Here is a 21,419-nt window from a genome sequence, read left to right as displayed (position 1 = left end):
TCTCTCTCTAAAAATCAATAACAACATATTTTTAAAAATTAATCTTTTGCATGCATAGTTACAAAAGCTGTCTATAAATTAGGCTGAAAGAATGGAAAGCATATTAATTGGTCTCTCAAATCTTTAAAAAGAGGATTTAGATAAATGGAGCAACCTATGATGTCCTATAGGTGTCATCCCAATTTTTTAGGTTATTAATAATGGCGGTCCTTATTTTTACTTGACTTATCAAGGATATATACAGATTGCAATGCCTCCAAAACAAATATGGATCCAATTATTCTGTTTGTGTGTGTCTATGTATGCATGTATGATGTAAATGTTAGATAATTTTATGCCACTGGATGCTATTATTAAAATCAATTTAAAGGCAAGTGCTTGCAAGGATTGAAAAAAATAAACTAACTCATGCTTTTCAAGTTCACATGATCTAAAGTTAATCCTTAGTAAATAAAACCTAGTTTAAGTTTGCTGGTTTAAGTAAAAGACCTGTCTTTATTTTGCCTTTTATAAAAATAAGTTCATGTTAATAATTGACTTTTATGTCTATGAAATATGTTTCTAGAGGTTGTAAAATATCTTCATAGCTTAGCTGGTGTGGCTCAGTGGTTGAGTGTTGACTCAGGAACCAAGAGGTCACCGGTTTGATTCTTGGACGGGACACATGCCTGGGTTGCTGGCTTGATCCCCAGTAGGGGGCGTGCAGGAGGCAGTTTATCAATGTTTCTCATAGATGTATCTATCTTTCTATCCTTCTCCCTTCCTCTCTTTCTAAAAATCAATAAAAATATATTTAAAAATAACTAAAATGTCTTCATAAAATTTCTAAAGAATGCAAATTGCTTACTTCTCAGTTTTCATTAGAAATTGAGGTTTTAAGGGTTAAACATCTCATTATATGTAGGATCAACTTTGAGGTGCTTCTGGTGTTTTAACGGTTAAAAACATCTCTATATGTAGAGCCCCTGGAACACCTCAAAAGATTTGAAATTGCATAGGAAACATTGTAAAATAAGTGATAAGCCCTGGCCAGGTGGCTCAGTTGGTTGGAGCATCGTTCCATGCACCAAAAAGTTGCAGGTTCAATCCCCAGTCAAGGCACATACTTGGATTTTGGGTCCCATGCCCAGTTGGGGTGAGAACGGGAGACACCAATTGATATTTCTCTTTCACATTGATGTCTCTCTCTCTCTCTAAAATTCAATGAACATGTCCTCAGGTGAGGATAAAAAAATAAGTAATAAAAAAAACTAAATTAAACGAGTAAGTCGGGGCTATGGAAAACCCAAGATGGCCTTTTGGTTCTTCCTGGCTCCCTGACATCATCGCAGTGCATTTAAACTGGACTTTTATGAAGGAACTTATTAGCTGACATTATTGAAAAGCGGCATCTTACACTATTACCAAGGTTTGACAGAGTCACAACAAGAAAATGCCAAGTTGGTAACCACTTCCTTTCAGAGAGCTCCCAGAAGACAAAGACTTTAAAGATCATTTATGCTGCCCCCAAAGGGGACAGTGACACCATCTCTTCCCTGCCAACCTCTGTGAGGTTGTCTCAAGTAATTAGTATAGAGGGCTCAAAACTTAAACCTCCAGCATAAAACGAGAGAGAGAGAGAGAGAGAGAGAGAGAGAGAGAGAGAGAGAGAGAACAGGCACAGGAGATCCTGGGAGGGCTGCCACCTGGAGATTTTATTTATTGGAAAGGATATCAAATAAAAGACACTCTCCAACCTCATTAGGAGGGACCTTGTCAGGCGCATAACCTCAGATGGACATCTACCACTGTCCATGAACATCCAAGACTCCTTGAGGACAAGAAGCCTCAGATACCAGAGGTAGATAGCTATCCTATGACATCAACAAGGCCTGGGTACCGATGGACTGATACTGAACTCAGAATCCACTTTGTTTGCCTTTAAAGATAGTAGTTGTAATAACAACTATACTTACTCTTTGGATTTTTCTATGATTACTGAACATGTATAAGATAACTATTAATATTCTTTTCATGGCTTATGTAAATGTTACACTAAATGCCAAATAGAGAAAAATGAGACAGAAGGCAAACTTGGATCATGATAGTTGACAGGATAGAAATGATTCAATGTTTTTTGCAATGAAGGCCATAAGACCTGACTGCCTTTCATTTGCCTGCCTTTCCCTTTTGGGAAAAAGTCAGCCTTAACTCAGATTCCATGGTTATAGTATTGCCCCATCCCCAATAGTCAACAACAGGATATCGACACTGACCTGTCCTAGGAATGAGCCTTCCTAGCTCTTTGAGAACACACTATCAGATCAAAATGTTGGTTCACCAAAGCATCCTTCAGATTGATTTATGAGCAAAATGGATAAATGTGGATGAAAATAATGGGTTCTATGGAAAGCAACCTCACAGGGTGATCTGATCATAAATTCCTAACAGGGAAAGTCATAGTAGGTAGTCATAACTTCTTTAGTGAAAGGGTTTAAGCCAGCCCTGTCTCTTGTTCTTGTGCATCTAGGTTAACACACCTTTGAAATACCAGAAGTAATACCTCTCAAAGGGGGTATTAACTCTCAAGAAAGCACATAATCTTGTTAATTATTCTGTAATCCAATCTCCAGCTCCAGGTACATTGCCTCCTTATTTTCAAAAGCATAAAACTGTTATTCTCTGGAGCATTTGAGATCTTACTCCCTGGCATGTCATCAGTTTGGCTCAAATAAACTCTTATAAAAGTTTTTAAAATAAATAAATATAATACATATACCAACTACAACATAAAGGTTAGTTAGTGGAGCGGGGCGGAGAGGGAAATAGAGGAACCTATATGGTAGTGAGTGTCTCTCTACATTTACTTGAAGTGATGTAATATTAACACTCAGTACACTGTAAAAGTTTAGGTATGTATATTATAAGCCATAGAGCAAATATAATTAAAAAAAGAGAGAGAGCTAGCTATATCCAAAGGACAATATATACATTAAAATGTAATATTAAGAAATAGTTAAACAATTCAAAAGAAGGCAGGGAAGTAAGAATAGAAAAAAAGCAAGGGAAATGAGAAAACAAATAATAAAATAATAGGCCTAAATCCAACCATATCAATAATTACATTAAATGTAAATCATCTAAACACTGCAATTAAAAGAGATGATCAGATTGGATTTTTTTTAAAGCCCTAACTATGTGTTGCCCAGAAGTAAACCATTTTAAATACAACATAAAAAGATGAATAAAAAGGCAGGAAAAGATATATCACAGAAAAACTAATCAAAAGAAAGCTGGAATGTCTATATTAATGTGAGACAAAATAGATTCAGAACAAAGACACCACAAGGGACAAGGAGAGATAGTACATAATGACAAAAGATCACTTCATCAAAAACATCATTCTAAATGTGTTCGTAACAGAGCTTCAAAACATATAAAGTGAAAATACACAGACGGGAAAAAAGAGGCAAATCCACAATTATAATTGGAGCCTTCAATGCTCCTCTCCCAGAAACTATAGAATTAGTAGAGAAAACCAGTAAGAATATAGAAGACCTAGCGATGTTATTAACCAACTTGACATAATTGACCAAAAATGCACATTAAATATTTTTTGGTTTTTGTTTTTTTGAGTGTGTGTTGTTGTTTTTTTAAATTAGTGCACATAGGACATTCTGGGGCAAAACAAATCTTAACAAATTGAAAAGAACTGAAATTTTAAAAGTATATTTTCTGACCATAACTGAATTACAATGTGCTATAAAGTAGCTCACTCTGTTACCTTTTGGTATATTTTCACTGTTTAACTTGGCAACTTCATTCAGCCAGAGTATATTGCTACATAACCAAGCTGACTTTGTTTCCAAATTACTTCCGAGATTAGTAGTGACTTAAGTGCTATTAGAGAATGTTTTGGTGCACAATACACATTTGACTATCAGTCATCATTTTCAATGGAAATAAATCCAAAAGGCAGGAAACTGTTAACGTATCTGCAATGTGTTAGAATGAAACAATAGTTTCATCTTGGACATTTAGAAAACTTAGGCGGCAATTCTTTAATTCTGAAGAATTCCATTTTTTTGCTTGATGTAAGATCTGAGAATTGCTATTTCAACTTTTCCTGTAAAACATTCTTCTTGTAGTCTTAGGACCTTGAGCAATGAGTTTTATCATAATAGTGCAAACACCTTTGAAAGCAAGATAAAGCACGTAATAAAGCAATGGTCAGCAAATAACCCAAATGCATCAACTGTGAATTGGCTAGTAAATGCTACTCCTGCACCAGTGACTAATCATATATTCAAGTAACAAGTATGGCATTGTCTGCTGACAAATGATTTCTTTTTTAATATATATTTTTATTGATTTCAGAGAGGAAGGGAGGAGAGATAGAAACATCAATGATGAGGGAGAATCACTGATCGGCTGCCTCCTACGTGCCTCCTACTGGGGATGGAGACACGACCCAACCTGGGCATACGCCGGATGGGATGTGAACTGGACCTCCTACTTCAAAGGTCCGATGGTCAACCACTGAGCCACACCAGTGGGGCTGACAAGTGATTTCTTAAAGGCAGATTATCGTGTCCTAACATATGGTGACAGGAGAAGATTTGACTCTGGGTAGTGGGCACACAGTGGAATATACAGAAACCCACATAGAAACCCACCACTGAAGCCTGTATGTTCATGTTAACCAACGTCACCCCAATAAATTTAATAAAACAATATTTAACAAAAAAGGCAGATTATCACATAAAAAATCATAATATAATTAGCATCTTCGTATTAAAAATTATATTTTAGGGAGAGGCTGAGGTCATCATTGGATTTGAAATATTTAAAGTGGATATAAAACTGTTTCAGCAATGCAGACAATTAAGTGTGTTGTAGTGGGCGATGGTGCTGTTGGTAAAACATGTCTTCTGATATCCTAAAAAGCAAACACATTTCCATCTGAGTATGTACCCACTGTTTTTGACAACTATGCAGTCACAGTTATGATTGGTGGAGAGCCATATACTCGGACTTTTTGATACTGCAGGGCAAGAGGATTGTGACAGATTACGACCGCTGAGTTACCCACAAACAGATGTATTTCTAGTCTGTTTTTCAGTGGTCTCTCCATCCTCATTTGGAAATGTGAAAGAAAAGTGGGTGCCTGGGATAACTCACCATTGTCCAAAGACTCTTTTCTTGCTTGTTGGGACCCAAACTGATCTCAGAGATGACCCCTCTCCGATTGAGAAACTTGCCAAGAACAAACAGAAACCTATCACTCCAGAGACTGCTGAAAAGCTGGCCTGTGACCTGAAGGCTGCCAAGTATGTGGCGTGTTCTGCACTCACACAGAAAGGCCTAAAGAATGTATTTGACGAAGCAGTATTGGCTGCCCTGGAGCCTCCAGAACCGAAGAAGAGTCGCAGGTGTGTGCTGCCACGAACATCTCTCCAGAGCCCTTTCTGCACAGCCGGTTTCGGCATCATACTAAAAGCAATGTTTAAATCAAACTAAAGATTAAAAATTAAAATTCGTTTTTGCAGTAATGACAGATGCCCTGTACCTACCCACATGCACTCCTGTGAAACAAGGCCCATAGATATGGCCCCTTTCCCCCTCTCAATACTAGTTAGTTTTGAGTAATTGTGTATTGTCAGAAAAGTGATCAGTACTAGTGTTTGTTTTGTTTTTTGTTTTGTTTAAAAGCAAGGCATGCTTGTGATGACCCTGTAACAGACTAATTCGGGTTGTTGAAGCTGTTCCGGGTTCCACTCTGGAGAGTGAACTGAGACATCTAGTATTTTCTTCTTTTTTTTGTGGTGGGAGGGGAGGGGTGTGTGTGTGGAGTTTGTTTTTATTTAGTCATTTTTTTAAAATTCATTAACCATTGGACAGCCCTTTAGTTAGGTGAGGAGGATGGAGTGATTCCACTTCCTAAATCTAGTTTAGAAAACATGTTCCCACCGGTGCTCTTAGGAAGGAGTATAGTAAACGCCTCCTTTAGTAACATACTCCTTTTTGAAAGTTGCCTTTTCTCTCCATCCTTGAGTAGGTTCAGTATTTGATGAAACTCATGAAAGTGGGTGGCACCTGTCTTGCCCCTCCTCTTTTCTAGGATGCACTGTATACCGTGACTGACTTTCAAGAAATTTGTTAGCCGTTTGCTGATTTTTTTTCCTGAAGTTAATGTCTAACTTCCTTCACTGATAAATGAAGAAAAGTACTGCAGCCCTAACCGGTTTGGCTCAGTGGACAGAGCATCGGCCTGCGGGCTCAAGTGTCCCGGGTTCGATTCCGGTCAAGGGCATGTACCTTGGTTGCGGGCACATCCCCAGTGGGGAGTGTGCAGGAGGCAGCTGATCGATGTTTCTCTCTCATCGATGTTTCTAACTCTCTATCGCTCTCCCTTCCTCTCTGTAAAAAATCAATAAAATATATTTTAAAAAAAGAAAAGTACTGCACCTTTTGAAATATACCAAATGGATTAAGTACATAATTTTAAAAAAAACATTTTTTCCTTGTCAGTCATTGTCTTGAATGCTTAGCATAGATGTGCAGCTTAATAGTGTATGATATGGTGTTCCTAGAACACAGCTGAAGACCTGGCATATACGAGGGGTGCTAGAAGACAGGTGTCTGTGGGATGATTCACATCCTCTTCCAGTTATGAGGATGGAGACCTGATTCATGAAGAAGCTAAGGGTGGGGAGGGGGTGGGGAGAACATTTAACAACATGGGGACCAGTCAGAGGAATCCCCTTCTTTCTGTTTTGCATGAGGAACCCTAGAGCAGCCAGTTGAGGCTCTCTCATTTAATAAAAGCCATGGAGAGAGTCTTATGAAGACTCTTCATAAGTGTTAATAGGGATTTGATCAGCTTATTTTGGTTGCAGTTTCCAACATTGTTAAACATGTTTAGGTAATATTCTCCACCCTCCCCAAATCCTAATTCTTGTAGTTTCATTAGTGTTGAACCAATGCTTTCTCATGTCTCAATTCTTTGTATATGCATTCTTTTCAGATGTATTAAACAAACAAACAAAAACCCTTCAAAAATTATATTTTAGAAGGAAAAATATACCTAGAAGAATTTTCCCCCACCAAGGACTACCTAGTAATCTCTCGTGAGACTCTGCTTGGAAATACAATTTGGGAAATGCTGCCTTACGGTTTACTTGGACTACGAATTCCATGTTATCTATATGAATGCTCTGGAGTAACATAGTGTTCTGAAACTGAGGAAAACACTGGGTTGAGAAAAATATTTAGAAATATAGACCCCTGGAATGTGAGATGAAAACCAGAGTTTAAGAAAACACGAGAAATACAGAAACACCGCCGAATGAAACTAGGACCACCTAGAGGAATGAATCTCATTTACAACTGGGTTTGAATGTGTGGTGTCAGGGTGTAGCTCTGCTTGACAAGTTGGACCGTAACATTTCTGGGGTGGATCCCTTCCCAGTCCCCCTCTTAAAATTCAAGGGAGAGCCAACGTTTGGGGACTCGCAGCACGGCTCCTATGCCTTTTCAATACAATGAAAGACCAGTAGGGGGAGAAACTCGGAGAAAACTGGGCCCTAAGCAGTAGTGATCTCAAAAGGCAACAGATCCCATGACAGGGCTCTGGAGCAAAAAGAGGCTTGTGTGGTATGCAGCACCAAAGCACCACCCTGAATCTCTGATCTATTGCCAGGATGGCTTTCCTGATGTCTCCGCGGGCACGACGCGAAAAAACCGCACGCCTTCCGAATAGTCACAAGCACATCCTACAAGCTGACTCAAATTTGGAAGGAAAAAAAGGGGGGGGGGCGGGGGCATTGCAAAAAAAGGTCTCCCCTGAGTCAGTCTTGCGGAGAGCTGTGGCAGTGCCTTCCTTCCGGGATGGGCTACACCTTAACCTTTCGTTGGCAGAAGGCAGGGCGTGCAGCAACGGTTTACAACAACAACAACAAAAAAGGCTTTCTTTCTAAGATCGAGAGCCACTTCTGGTTAGCCGCCGACACGCGGCGGTTAGCCACCGCGCCCCCTTCTCTCGCCGCCGAAGGAGGAAACCTCACTTCCTCTACGGGCATAACGTGAATGAACTCACTCCCCGGCTCCCGGTACCCGCCTTTCTGTCTCCCTACCCCAGCCCGCCTGATGCTCGAGGAAAGCGATCTGCGACACGCGCGCCGGCCGAGGATGACACACCACCTCGCCCCTGCAAAAGGCGTCGCGCCCCACCCGCGCGCGCCAGCCAAGCAGCCCCCACGCCGCCCCAACTCCGGGCGGAAAAGCGCGGCGCAGCCGCACCCGCGCGCTGTCACCCGAGGTGCCCACTTCCCCCTCCCGGCCTCAGCACTTTCACTTCCTCCCCGCTGGGCATCTGCTTCCGGGGCACGGAGGCCCCGCCCCTCCTCGGCTCCAACCCTCCTCAGCCCGAGGAGGGGGGAGGCCAGGGGGTGGGGATGAGCTCGTTGTTTGTTTACACGATGTGAGCGGAAAAGGAGACCAATAAAGTTTATTCTGGAAACAAAAGGGGAAAAAAAACAGGGGTGACAGAGAAAGGAGACGGGGGCGGGGGCGTGTGGCGGGGGCTCGCCCGGAGAGGCAACGAGAAGGAGAAAGCGGTAGTTCCGGTGCCGCCGCCGCGGCCGCTGAGGTCTCGGGCTGCTGCCGCCGCGGCTGCTGGGGCTGGGGCGGCCGGCGAGGCAGGGCTCGGGCCCGGCCGGGCAGCTCCGGAGCGGCGGGGGAGAGGGGCCCGGAGGCGGGGGCCGCGCCGCCGGCTCTCCTCTCCCTCGGCGCCGCCGCCGCCGCCGCCCGCGGGGCTGGGACCCGATGCGGCTGGAGCCGCGGAGGCTGGAGCAGCTCCGAGCGTGAGTAGAGCGCGGGCGCCGTGGGGATGGGGACCGGGTGGGAGCCGGGGACTCTCGGGCGCGCCCGCCGCGCTGGGCGGGGGCCGCCCGTGCTTGTCGGCCGCCGCGAGTTCGCCTGCGATCGCCGCTCCCCCTGCCTGGCCTGGCCTCACCCAGATGCAGACACCGGGGCTCCCTCTTTTCTCCCCGCCGCCGCTGCCTCGCTCCTGGTTTCCTTCCTCTCCCATTTTTGGTGATGGGGCGGCTGGGAACTGAGGAAGTGCGCCCAGGGCCGCCGCCCCGGGCCCCGGAGCTCGGTCCCCCTCGCCCTTGCACGCCCACCCGGCCCGCGGGTGGCGGGGCTGCCGCGAGTCCCGGGGCGGGCGGGACCCCGGGCGGGACCCCGGCGCGGAGCCGCGAGCTGGTCCGAAGGGGCTGTCAAACCTGCGGACTGACGGCCCCGCCAGCCCGCGACCCTGCGTTCGCCTCGTCCAGGTTTAAATCGCCCGGCTGGGGCTCGAAGGAAAACCGCACCCCCGCCCCGCAGCTCCCCTCCCACCCTTCCTCTCGAGGTGGTTTCTTTCTTTCTTTTTTTCCCCCCTTTTGACCGTGACCATCGAACGTGTGGATCTTTTCATTCATAGACCTGAGTGACACATTGTCTCGTGGTTGGTGTCTTCACCAAGTCTCGGCTGTGATGCTGGTTTCGTAACTCCGAAGTGGTTCGGGGCGACGGGGCAGCGCGGGTGACCGCGGCCCCGGAGGGTTCTTTTAGGGTTATTTTAGGATGCTGAAGGCACCGTGGTGGTGGCGGCTGGCTCCTAGACTTGGGAATCGAAAGCGACTTTCTTAGATGTCAATAACTGGAGAGCTGTTTACATAGCTCCCTGCAGGGAAAGGGGGCGCAATAAGGGGAAGCGTGTAGAAAACAGCCGGCACATTCTTTAATGAAATAGAGCTGTGATTTCGGGTTTTTTGGGGGGGGGGGCGGGGAGGGGGGTGAAGCTTCCTCATTTTAGCGCTGCGCCTTTGTGCACATGCAGAACATGGGCTGGTGTAATGTTTTGGGTCGTAGTTTGAGAAGCCTGGGAGAACCCCTAGAAAACTTGGGTAGGTGAACTCCTGGTAACTCAAGTCGGGTGTTTTCTCCGGCTGCATTGGAACCACTGCGGGCGGTACTGGTCGCCTGTTTCCCTGCTTAGAAAGTCGATTCTCTGGTTATCTGCTTACATGAGTGCACTGTACACAGTTTATGTGCTGGGTTGCCTGTGAAGAAAAGACCTGGAAATACTTAGGATACCATGTTGCCAACTGAATTTGGATGAATTAGAACACAAGCAACGACGGCATTAGAATCTGTTCATATGTCTGTGTGTTCAAGTTTTAAGTTTGTTGTTTACTTTTTTTAACTGAACTATTGAATTCTGGTGGACAGCCTAGCTCTCTATCTGAACATCACATGTTCTGGAAAATTTTAAATATCAGATGAACTGTTCTGCAGTGTCATTTTTATCTGAAGATGATCCAGTGATGTGTGTGTGTATGTGTGTTGGGTTTTTTGTTTGTTTTTTCGTTTTCTCAGTTTGTGTTTTGAGATAAAATTAAATAAAATTTCATCAATAACTTTTTTCAGAAGTTTATCATTGACTGAGTATAAAGTTTGAAAGGCATTGCTATCGGTTTTAGTTGAAGAATTAAAAATGAACCACATATTCATGCAGAACAGTGTTTTTATATATCTAATTTTTAAAAATTATAAGTAAATTGGACATAGCATTAAAGAGATGTCGCTAAATATAAATACTGTACTTAAACTGAAAAATTACATGAAAGTGTATATTCTCGTGGGGCTAGGTATATATAAAAAGGAGACTGTAAAAGAGCAGTGGCTTTGCCTGGTTCTGTATGTTGCACAGTCCTCTTGGAGGCAGAGCTTCCTTCCTGTCAGGATAAGATCCTCTCCATCCCAAATAAGTATTCCCTTTAAAAAAAACAAAACACACAAAAAAAACCTAAACTTATAAATAAAATACTTATATAATAATGTAGATCATAATAACTTTTTTCCTAAAACAGTTTACTTTGTGTGTGACTTTCCTTGTTAGTACCCTTTATCTTTAAACATTCATAGTACCATTTAAAAAAGACTTTTGCTTGTTGATTTGTTGATTTGAAGAGCTAACTTAATCCCATTTGATCTCTTTAGCAACTAGAGTAGCATTAAAGAATCAATTCTTTATTTTATTATTTAGCATCTTGATTGCCAACGTAAGGTTGCTTCTTTAAATGAAGCATCATAAATGATTTCATCTCTGGTGAAAATATTTATGATCTTAAAAATTGGGCAACTTTAGCAGCCTAAATCTTGTAATATCATGGTTTATATTTTACTAGCACAGTTAACAAGCTGTTTTCTTAAGTATTATTTATCCTGAGCTATACAACAATCCCATAAGTAAGGCAGTATTACTATCTCTGAGAAATGATATTTTAATCTAAGGCCAGACAGGTGTCAAAATGACAGACTCATTGATAAAAACCAATGTTTTCTGATTCCTTTTACTATATCATACCACTTCTAACCTGCTTTTTAATAGATAAAGAAACTAGGGACCCACAGAAGTTTAGTTGGTTAAGATACTCTTTTATTTGCAATATATTTCTAATTCCCTGTATAGCTTAAACAGTGGTTTTTAATCCTAGCTGGTTATTAGAATCATCTGGTTACCTTTTGAAAAATACCAGTGTCAGAGTCTCATTCCCAGAAATTCTGATTTAATTGGTTTAAGATGGAGCCCAGACATCTGTTTTGTTTGTTTGCTTTTAAAATTCCCCAGATAATTCTAATAGACAAGATTGTAAAGTCCTTGCTTTCAAGGACCTGTATGATTTGGTCCTTCTCTCTCTAGGTACATTTCTTTTCCCTTCTACAACTCCTCCTGAAGTATATGTACACTCCATACCCCATCCTTAACTAGCTGACTCCTACTCATCTTTCATTATCACCTCCTTTGAAAAGTCTAGTCTGGGTTAGGTGTCCCTGCTTCCTGTTCCCATAGCATCTTGTACTCTCACCATCATAGCGTTGACTCACTGCATTATAATTGCCTATTTGTCTGTACCCTCCACAAAGATGTGAATTCCATGAGGATAGGGATCCCTTTTATCTCACATACAGTTGTATTCTTACTGCCATGCACAGTAGCCAGTATAAAATAGGCACGTTATTAACTGAATAAACAAGCGTATTGGCAGCTGACTTTACAATATGTAATAATTTATAAACACTAATTAAGTTTTTATTCTTGCCAAACACATTTAATAATTTTGGTCACTAAAAATGTACATCCTTGAACTTGTCACACATACAAATTTCATTTGGAGATGCGATGTTATAAATTACATGCAAATTATATCAAGAATGACACTCACATTAGCTAGTTTGACTCAGTGGATGATCTGGAGCGTCAGCCTGCGGACTGATGGTTCCTGGTTCAATTCTGATCAAGGGCACATGCCCGGGTTTCGGGCTCCATCCCCCGTAGGGGGTCCCGTGCAGGAGGCAGCCGATCAATGATTTTTTCTCATCATTGATGTTTCTCTCTCTCTCTCCATTTCCCTTCCTCTCCGAAATCAATAAAAATGTATATATACTATATATATTTTTGGGGGGAGGGGAGAATCACACACACACACACACACACACACACGCGCAGAAATAAAGAGTATTATCCACTAACCAAATTGGAAATCAGGATACTTGAATTCAAATCCCGGTTTCACCATAAGTGTTATGTACTTAGGCAAGTCTCATGATCTTTGGACCTCAGTTTCCTCACCTGTAACACAAAAGAATTGTACTAATGTTTTATGTGGTACTAGTGTTTTAGCCTTAAAACCCTGTGAGTACTGAAAATATTGGCTTTGGAATCTGAAGCTCCTTGATTCAAAGTCTGGCTCTTACAGTTAGTGGCAGGATTACTTTGCACAGATGTCCTGTCTGCTTAATGGGAGTACTTGCTACTCGATAGAGCTGTTGTTTTTTGAATTAAATGAGATATATAGATCCAAGAGAGTTTTTATCCTGGATCAGGTGTTTAATAAAGGTTCATTTCCATTCCCCTTCAGAGGTATTAGAACTAATGAATGAACTTAGCTGAGATAACATACTCGGTTTGTGTAATAAATCCTATTTTCCACTTTGCTGACTGCTAGTGTTACAGGTGTGACTAGGGAGAGGCCAAAAACCTCTCTGGCTTTTAGTTTCATTTTATTAGAATCCCATTCTATTGTCAAACACCAAGGTGTTAGTCAACCTGCCTGGGAAATAATTATGCCTAGAAGTTACCTTACACACAATGTAATAATATCTCTGCTGAAGTTTCTTGATATCTTGATAATTTTTGTATAAATTATATTGACTTGCCTCAGTTTGTTCTTAAGTTTATGTTTAAAGGACATCTTTTTAACAATCCTTTTTTGAGAAAAATACTATAATAACAATTAAAAACTGTGGGTAAGAGAAACTGAAGTATTAGGGTATAAATACGAAATGTGAGGCAAAACTGAAGTCTGAGTATTCAACTTGAAGGCTTGAGAGTTCCATCATTCTAAAGATGACTCAAACTTAGATATACTGATATGTATCTTATTCACATTTAATCCTTTATTATATGAATCAACTGATCCTGATTGAGAAAGTTTTAGGTGTTCTTTCTCCTCTCCCTAATTATACAGTTTGGGGAGTTTAAAGTTAAAATGCTTCAGCCCTGGCCAGGTAGCTCAGGTGGTTAGAGAATCATCCCCATATGCTGAAGGTTGCAGGTTCAGTCCTTGCCAGGGCACATACAAGAAACAACCAATAAATGCATAAATAAGTGGAACAACAAATCGATGTTTCTCTCCCTTTCTCTCTCTCTCTAAAATCAGTCAATTAAGAAATTAAAGTTAAAATGCTTCAATAAAGAGTTTGTAAGTTTGTAATAAAAGTAGTAGCTTAGAACTTTTCCTTCAAGTTTAATATTTTTTTAAAATGAAGCTGTGTAGAACTCTGATCTGGATGGCTGAGAAACTAAATTTCAATACCAAACTGCTACTTTGTATTTGTGTATGGGGGAGAGGAGGAAGATTGTATCACATCTTTGCCTCTTTTTCTGTATTGACACAATAGGAATTGTAATATGTTGTTTGTCAAGTAACTCATATAATTAATTAATGAGATAATTTAAATGATCCCAAAGTGCATAAAATTATTTAAGAAATAATATATATATGATCATCATTATTTTCAATTTATATCTAATATAAGAATAACATGTTTCGTATTTGGCCTGAAAATTAAATATTCATTTCTTCTGTATCATTTTAGTAGTTAGCTTGATAATTTATCTAAATGACACTCATTTATAAGAGGTTAAGTTTCAGTAACTTTTAGCATATAATTGCAATTGTTAACAAAGGAATCTGTATCAGGGGCAGCATTGCCATTTGAAATAAACGTGGGATTTAAAAAAGAGTAAGAATTCTTACAAACCAGGCTTACCTGGTACACTTATGAGTTTAAATATTTGTGTAATGGAAACCAAAGAAGTCAGTGTTGCAATGTGAAAAAAGCTGTATTAGGACAGAATCATTCTGCTCTGATCACTTCTCCCTTGCCTAACTCACCAGGAGTTAATGAGACTCAGTGGAGAGATATATCTTATAAGGCACTATAAAAATCTAAGGCAATATTATGAAGATAATTTTAAGCATAAATTTTTTTACAGGAGGAGGCCATGTTTGTATTCAATATTTTAAAATGTGTTTTTATTGATTTTAGAGGGAATAGAAGGAAGAGGGAGGAAGGGAGGGAGAGAAACATAAATCTGCTGCCTTCTGCATGGCCCTCCTGGGGATCAAGTCCAAAAACCAGGCATGTGCCCTAAGAATCAAACTAGCGACCTTTGGTGCATGGGACAGCACTCAACCAACTGAGTCACACCAGCAGGGCTGTATTCATTCTTATTTCCTCAGCACCTAGCATGATGCCCAAAAGTAGGTGATCAGTAAGCATTGATGTTTTTGGAGTACAATCATAATTGAGTATCAAAATAACGTTTCTATTATTTACTAGCTATCTCCTTTAAACTATCTGAAAAACAGGTAAATTGCTATGTGCCAGCCTTAATTAATCATTTATTAAGTATAGATTTGAAGCATATAAATACTTTTCTGAAAGTTGTTAACTAGTTATATATTTTTATTGATATTTGGAGACATTTTTTACAAAGATTGATAGGTTTATGCTATGGTGAAAAGAACACTGGATCAGAAATCTGAAAATCTGGGTTCTGTATTGAACTATTAACTAGCTGTTTGGTCTTAGATCTTAACCTTTCAGCACTTGTTTCTTCACCTGCAAAATTTCTAAGGCTCTTTACAACTCCCAAACTCTATGGGATTATTAGTAGTATAAACTCTATTTCTAGCCCTGGCTGGGTAGCTCAGTTGGTTAGAGCTTCATCTGGATACGCCAAGGGTGCAGTTTCAATCCCCAGTCAGGGCACATACAAGAAGCAACCAATGAATGCATAAATAAATGGAACAACAAATCTCTCTCTCTTCCCTCTTTCTCTTCTTGCTCTGTCTCTCCCTCTCATCAATAAAAAATAAAATAAAAACATAAAGTCTATTTCTGATTTCATAGAAGATGAAAGCAAGCCACTTCTTAGAGGGAGGATAGTTTATCTCAGGTTGTGGTATTTTCAGAGGCTAAAATAGTTTTATCTGCTTGTTTACAAATTTGTATGCATTTAAAAAATGTTTTTATTGATTTTAGAGTGAGAGGAAGGGAGAGGGAGAGAAAGAAAGAAACATTAATGATGAGAGAGAATCATCAATTGGCTTTCTCCTGCACACCCTCCACTGGGGATCCAGCCCACAACCCAGGTACACAACCCAGGCATGTGCCCTGACTGGGAATTGAACCGTGACCTCCTGGTTCATGGGTCGACGCTCCACCGCTGAGCCACACCAGCTGGGCTAAATTTGCACATGTTTTAAAGGTCCTTATGTGAAATTCTGTGGTCAAGACAAGCTGCCATCAGAAAAAAATAGACTGGAATTTTTTTTTTTTTTTCCTGAAACCACCAGTGACTTTGGAGACTCAGACCTACTGCAGGCATGGCCATTTACTTACTAGCACTGAGAACAATTTTAATAACTGACAGGCATGGAGTGTAGGTCATCCATTGCACACCAGTTGCCAGGGTTGTAAAGGCCAGCAAACCTGTCACAGCACTCTTAATAGCCACTGGCCACTGTCCTTGTTAAAGACTTCTAGGAAACTATGTTCCATATTTTCCCTAGGTAACTCATCCCACTAGATGGTTATTAGAAAAAGTGTTGTAATGTTAGAAACATAATTCCAGAGGCATAGTAAGCCTTTTTTTCTAGATGTATCCTCTGTTGTGCAAATACTTTCATAGTTGACAAAAATCATTGTCCTTGATCGGAAAACTAACGGTGTTTGCTATTGATTTGTTGTTTCTATAAATGTTCAAATTACTCACCTTCAACTTTTGAATAATTTTTAACCAGCAAAAAATTGTTGGGGTATATACTCACTTTCAACAAGCTAAGCATATTTCTGTGGCTTATTTTTACTTTCAGAGATTGTACTTTTCCAAGTAATTTTCTGATGGACTTACTGCAGGGGTAGAGCTGAAAGTAGTATTCCATCTTGAAGCAATTTACTGCCTTTACCTAAAAGCAGTGAATTATGTTTGTTTTTCCTTAGGAAGTTAATGTCTTTGCAAGTGCAAAAACCTTGGAGTTCTTTTTGCTAAATAGGTAACTATTCTGTGAATGTAGACTCTGGAGTGCATTATCAAATGTAAAGTAGCATTAATGGGAAAAATTGTAGGGAAAACGATTGAAATTAGGTACTGCTATAAAGCTCAAATCTGAAATCAAACCATACATGACAGCAGAGGAAGAAAAATTTATGTTTTCAAACTCATTTTTATAGTTATAAATATTAGCAGTAAAAATAATTTTATTTAAATCATTTTTTATTTTTCAATTACAATTGACATACATTATTATATTAGTTTCAGATATAACTTACTAAGTGATAACTTCAATAAATCTCATACCTATCTGATACCATACATAGTTATTAGAATATTATATAGTTATTCCCTATGCTGTACTTTACATCCCCGTGATTTTCTGTAATAACCAATTTGTACTTCTCCATCTCTTCACCTTTTTCACCCATCCCCCAACAACCCTCCCATCTGGCAACCATCAAAATGTTCTCTGTATCTATGAGTCTGTTTTTATTCTGCTTGTTTGTTTATTTTGATTTTTAGATTCAATTGTTGATAGATATGTATTTATTTCTATTTTAATGTTTATACTTTTGATCTTTTTCCTTCTTCACTTTAAAGAAGACCCTCCAACATTTCTTGTAATATGGTTTGGTGGTGATGAACTCCTTTAGCTTTTTTTTCTGGGAGGCTCTTTATATGTTTTATGGTTGTTGTTTCTAAGTGATAGCTTTGCTGAGAAGAGTAATATTGGTTGTAGGTCCTTGCTTTTCATCACTTTGGATATTTCTTGCCACTCCTTTCTGATCTGCAAAGTTTCTGTTGAGAAATCAGCTGGGAGCTCCCTTGTATGTAACTAACTACTTTTCTCTTGCTGCTTTTAAGATTCTTTCTTTGTCTTTAACCTTTTTGCATTTTAATTATAATGCATCTTGGGGGGGGGCCTCTTTTGGGTTTATCTTGTTTGGGGAATTTTCTGGTGTTTTCCTAGAACCTGTTGGCCGGCAAACCCGCGGCTCGCGAGCCACATGCGGCACTTTGGCCCCTTGAGTGTGGCTCTTCCACAAAATATCACGTGTGGGCGCGCACGTACAGTGCGATTGAAATTCGTGGCCCATGCACAGAAGTCGGTATTTTGTGGAAGAGCCAGTATTTTGTGGAAAAGTCATGCTCAAGGGGCCAAAGAGCTGCATGTGGCTTCCGAGCCGCGGTTTGCCGAGCCGCAGTTTGCCAACCACTGTCCTAGACTTATATGTCTATTTCCTTCACCAGGTCAGGAACATTTTCTGTCATTTTTTCAAATAGGTTTTCAATTTCTTGCTCACTCTCTTCTTCTTCCACCACCCCCATGATAGGAATGTTGGTATGCTTGAAGTTGTCCCAGAGGCTTCTTACACTATCCCCCCCTTTTTTTTTTTGATTGTTTTCTCTTTTTGCTGTTCTGATTGGGTGTATTTGCTTTCTTATATTCCAAATCACTGATCGTTCTTGGCTTCATCTACTCTACTGTTGGTTCCCTATAAATTGTTCTTCATTTCAGTTATTGTATCATTCATCTCTGACTGGTTCTTTTTATGGTTTCCATGTCTCTTTCTATGCTATTGAAGTTCCTTGAGTATCCTTATTGCCATTGATTTGAACTCTGCATCTAGTAGATTGTTTGTCTCCATTTTTTTTTTTTAGCTCTTTCTTGAGTTTTGTTCTATTCTTTCATTTGAGACATGTTTCTTTGTCTCCTCATTTTGGCAGCCTCCCTGTGTTTGTTTCTGTGTGTTAGGTAGGGCTACTATGTCTCCCAGGCTTGGTACAGTGGCCTAATGTAGTAAGTGTTCTATAGGTTCCAAGCTGGGCACTCCAAAGTCTTCCTCCCCCTTACCCAACATGTGAGCTGTTACACCCTTCTGTTGTAGTTGAGCCTTGATTGGTGTTGGCATGCCAATGGGAGGGATTTACCCCCAGGCCGATCAGCTCTAACCACTGACCACTGAGCACTGTGGAGGAGGATCAGCTGTGCAAGGGCCCACTCCACAACGTAGGACTTACTTAAGCAGGGCTCTGGTGCCTGCTGAGTCTGCCCCTTGAGTGTGTCACTTGTGGAGGCAGTTGGGTGGTGCTTGGACATGGTCTGAAGCTGTCCACTGGGTGCACTGGCTCTGGGGCCTCCTGGGAAGCGTAGGCCTAGATCAGCCACTGCCTGTGCTCTGCTCAAGGCCACCTGGCATGGGCTACAAATGGCTGCTACTTGTGCTGTGCTTGGAAGTGCCAGGTGGAGGCCAAGGTGGGAACCAAGGCTGTCTGCTGTTAGTGCCAGGCCTGGGGCCACTTAGTGAGAGGAACAAGGCACACTGAGGCCAGATGCTGTTTATTTGAGAGATTTTAGGGAAGTCTGAAACATGAATGGAGACAGGCTATTCATATGGAAAAACCACAGGAATCAGCTTGGGTGGGCCAGCAAGTTGGGTGGGGTCTCAGGGAATCACCAGGGTGGGCAAACAGTGTGAGCCATGTAAATGAAGACTCCGATATGGCTCCCACCTGCCAGCTCTGTAGGAAGGTGGGGGAAAGGGTCTCAGAAAGGGGCCTCTGACAGCACTTCTGTATGGCAGAAAGCTGTGTGCGTGCCCCCACCACTGCCCCCCTCTGCCTCCCACTCTCCACACACATACACAGCTCTTGCCCTCCTGCCAGACAATTCATTTCCTCATCATATGTCTCCCCAGTGCCTTTCAAGCTGCTGCCCCAGCTGGAGCTCAAGGGGAGTGAGTTCGAGTAAGTCCGTACGCAAACCTTTTAAGAGGAGCTGCCTGGGACTCCAACAGACTCTGTCTTAGCCATAATCTCTATTGCTTTTTACAGAGCTGGAACTCTGAGCTGGGAGCCTGTTGTTCAGCATGGACCCCTCCCTCAGCCCAGTGGAATCTCCCCAATTTCACAGATAGATAATCACAGAAGTGAAACTTTTAAATGCAGTGATATAGTTTTACTTTTTCAGTTAGCAATAAGTTTTTTCTGATGGTGGTGTTGCTGGTGAATGTGCCATGAAATGTGCTTGCTCAGGTATTTCTATTGGCAGTCTAAATTGATTTAGTCCTTTTAGAAAGCAAGTCAGTAATTTTTGTGCCTTTAAAATTAACATATTTTAATCCCATACTTCCATTTGCAGCATTATATATAACTAGAGGCCCGGTGCACGAAATTCGTGCACGGGTAGGTCCCTAGGTGTGGCCGGTGATCAGGGCCAATCAGGGCCTTTCTTCTCCTAGCTGCTGGCTGCTGGCCGGTGCCTTCCTTCATTCTGCGCTGCCCCCTGGTGGTCAGCGCACATCATAGCGAGCGGTTGAACTCCCAGTCTGTCGAACTCCTGAGGGGACAATTTGCTTATTAGCCTTTTATTATATAAGATAGTGGAAATTTTTAAACAGTTTAAATATTCAACAAGTAAGCTGCTGGTATCTCCCATAGCAATAGGTAGTCATACAAGACTATTGTTTATGAAGACTTTATAGTAATTAGAGGATATATTTTTGAAGTGAAAAGAGCAAAATAGAAAGTTATTATACTATTTGAGCACAACTATATAAGCCAATATGCATAGAAAAAAAGCTGTAAAAGAATACATTAAAAAATGATAATAATGGTTACTTCAGGCATGTTTTTCACTAGTTTGTTTTCCTCATTATTCTTTGCACCACTGTATTTCGAGTAGGTACAGAGCACAGTCCTAGATATTAATAGACACTTCAGTCAGTATTTAAGTGAATGGATTTCTGTAAGCATGAATTACTTTTACATTGAAAGAAATCTGAATACAATCTACATCTAAATTAAGAAAAGTGTGGGAAGCACTCTAGAAAGAAACCTTAATACTATCTTACACTTAGATTTCTAGAATTCAAATTTTTTTCGCAGTTCTATTTTGTATGATCCTTTTCTGTTAATAACATCACTTGCCTAAGTTAGAAATTTCTGTTGACCTTGACTCTGACCTATCAACTCCAACTGATCATCAAGTTTTGGGTTTTCCTTCTTAGAAATGTCTCCTGATGCCACCTCCATCCTTTCATAGTCACTGCCTTAGTTTCCTCCTTTCCATATCACTGCATATCCCAATCAATCCACTTTTCTCTTTTACTTTCCACACTGCTGCCAAAATTAGGAGACATGTAAGTAACTAGGATTTTGTGAATATGCTATAATAAATAGGTTCTGTAGAAGAGAGAGATTGACACTGCTTTTACACAGCTGCCAAAATATCACCCAAAAAATTAAAGCTCAGTAATTCCTTATCACCTGCATTGCTGCTTCTCAAGCCTTGGGTATATAAGAATCATCTGGGGGAACCTATCAAAATGTGAATTACCCAGCCTGGCCGGTGTGGCTCAGTGGTTGTGTGGTTGACCCATGTACCAGGAGGTCACCGTTGGATTCCTGGTCAGAGCACATGCTGGGGTTCTAGGCTCGATCCCTAGCAGGGGATGTGCAGGAGGCAGCTGATCAATGATTCCCTCTCATCATTGATGTTTCTATCCCTCTCGCCCTCTCTCTGAAGTCAATAAAAGCATGTTTAATAAAAAGCAATGAAATTGAAAAAAAAAAAGTGAGTTACTCAGACCCTACAAAATCTGATTCTGTGGATCCATGGGCCTGAGAATATGCATTTTAACAAGCCTTCCCATTCTTTTTTTTTTTTAATATATTTTATTGATTTTTTTACAGAGATGAAGGGAGAGGGATAGAGAGTTAGAAACATCGATGAGAGAGAAACATCGATCAGCTGCCTCCT

The 21,419-nt window shown here is 40.9% G+C and overlaps 1 protein-coding gene and 1 pseudogene across 3 annotated transcripts in view; both read left to right on the top strand.

Moving 5' to 3' along the window:
* Positions 1-4,796: 4,796 nt before the first annotated feature.
* On the top strand, positions 4,797-5,534 carry LOC102422342 (annotated as a pseudogene).
* Positions 5,535-7,943: 2,409 nt separating this feature from the next.
* PIK3CA (phosphatidylinositol-4,5-bisphosphate 3-kinase catalytic subunit alpha) overlaps positions 7,944-21,419 on the top strand; it is a 77,872-nt gene continuing 64,396 nt past the window's right edge. For 2 of the 3 annotated variants that reach the window (XM_023750659.1, XM_023750658.1), the window contains exon 1: positions 7,947-8,843. The gene's annotated coding sequence lies outside the window, so the exon portion shown is untranslated. Of the gene's footprint in view, positions 8,844-21,419 lie in introns of all 3 variants that reach the window. The other variant, XM_023750660.1, reaches the window with a different exon arrangement.

This window comes from Myotis lucifugus, unplaced genomic scaffold, assembly GCF_000147115.1.
Source record: "Myotis lucifugus unplaced genomic scaffold, Myoluc2.0 scaffold_14, whole genome shotgun sequence".
NCBI lineage: Eukaryota > Metazoa > Chordata > Mammalia > Chiroptera > Vespertilionidae > Myotis > Myotis lucifugus.
Note: the sequence above shows the minus strand (reverse complement) of the source record. Positions and strands in the feature narration are given on the sequence as shown.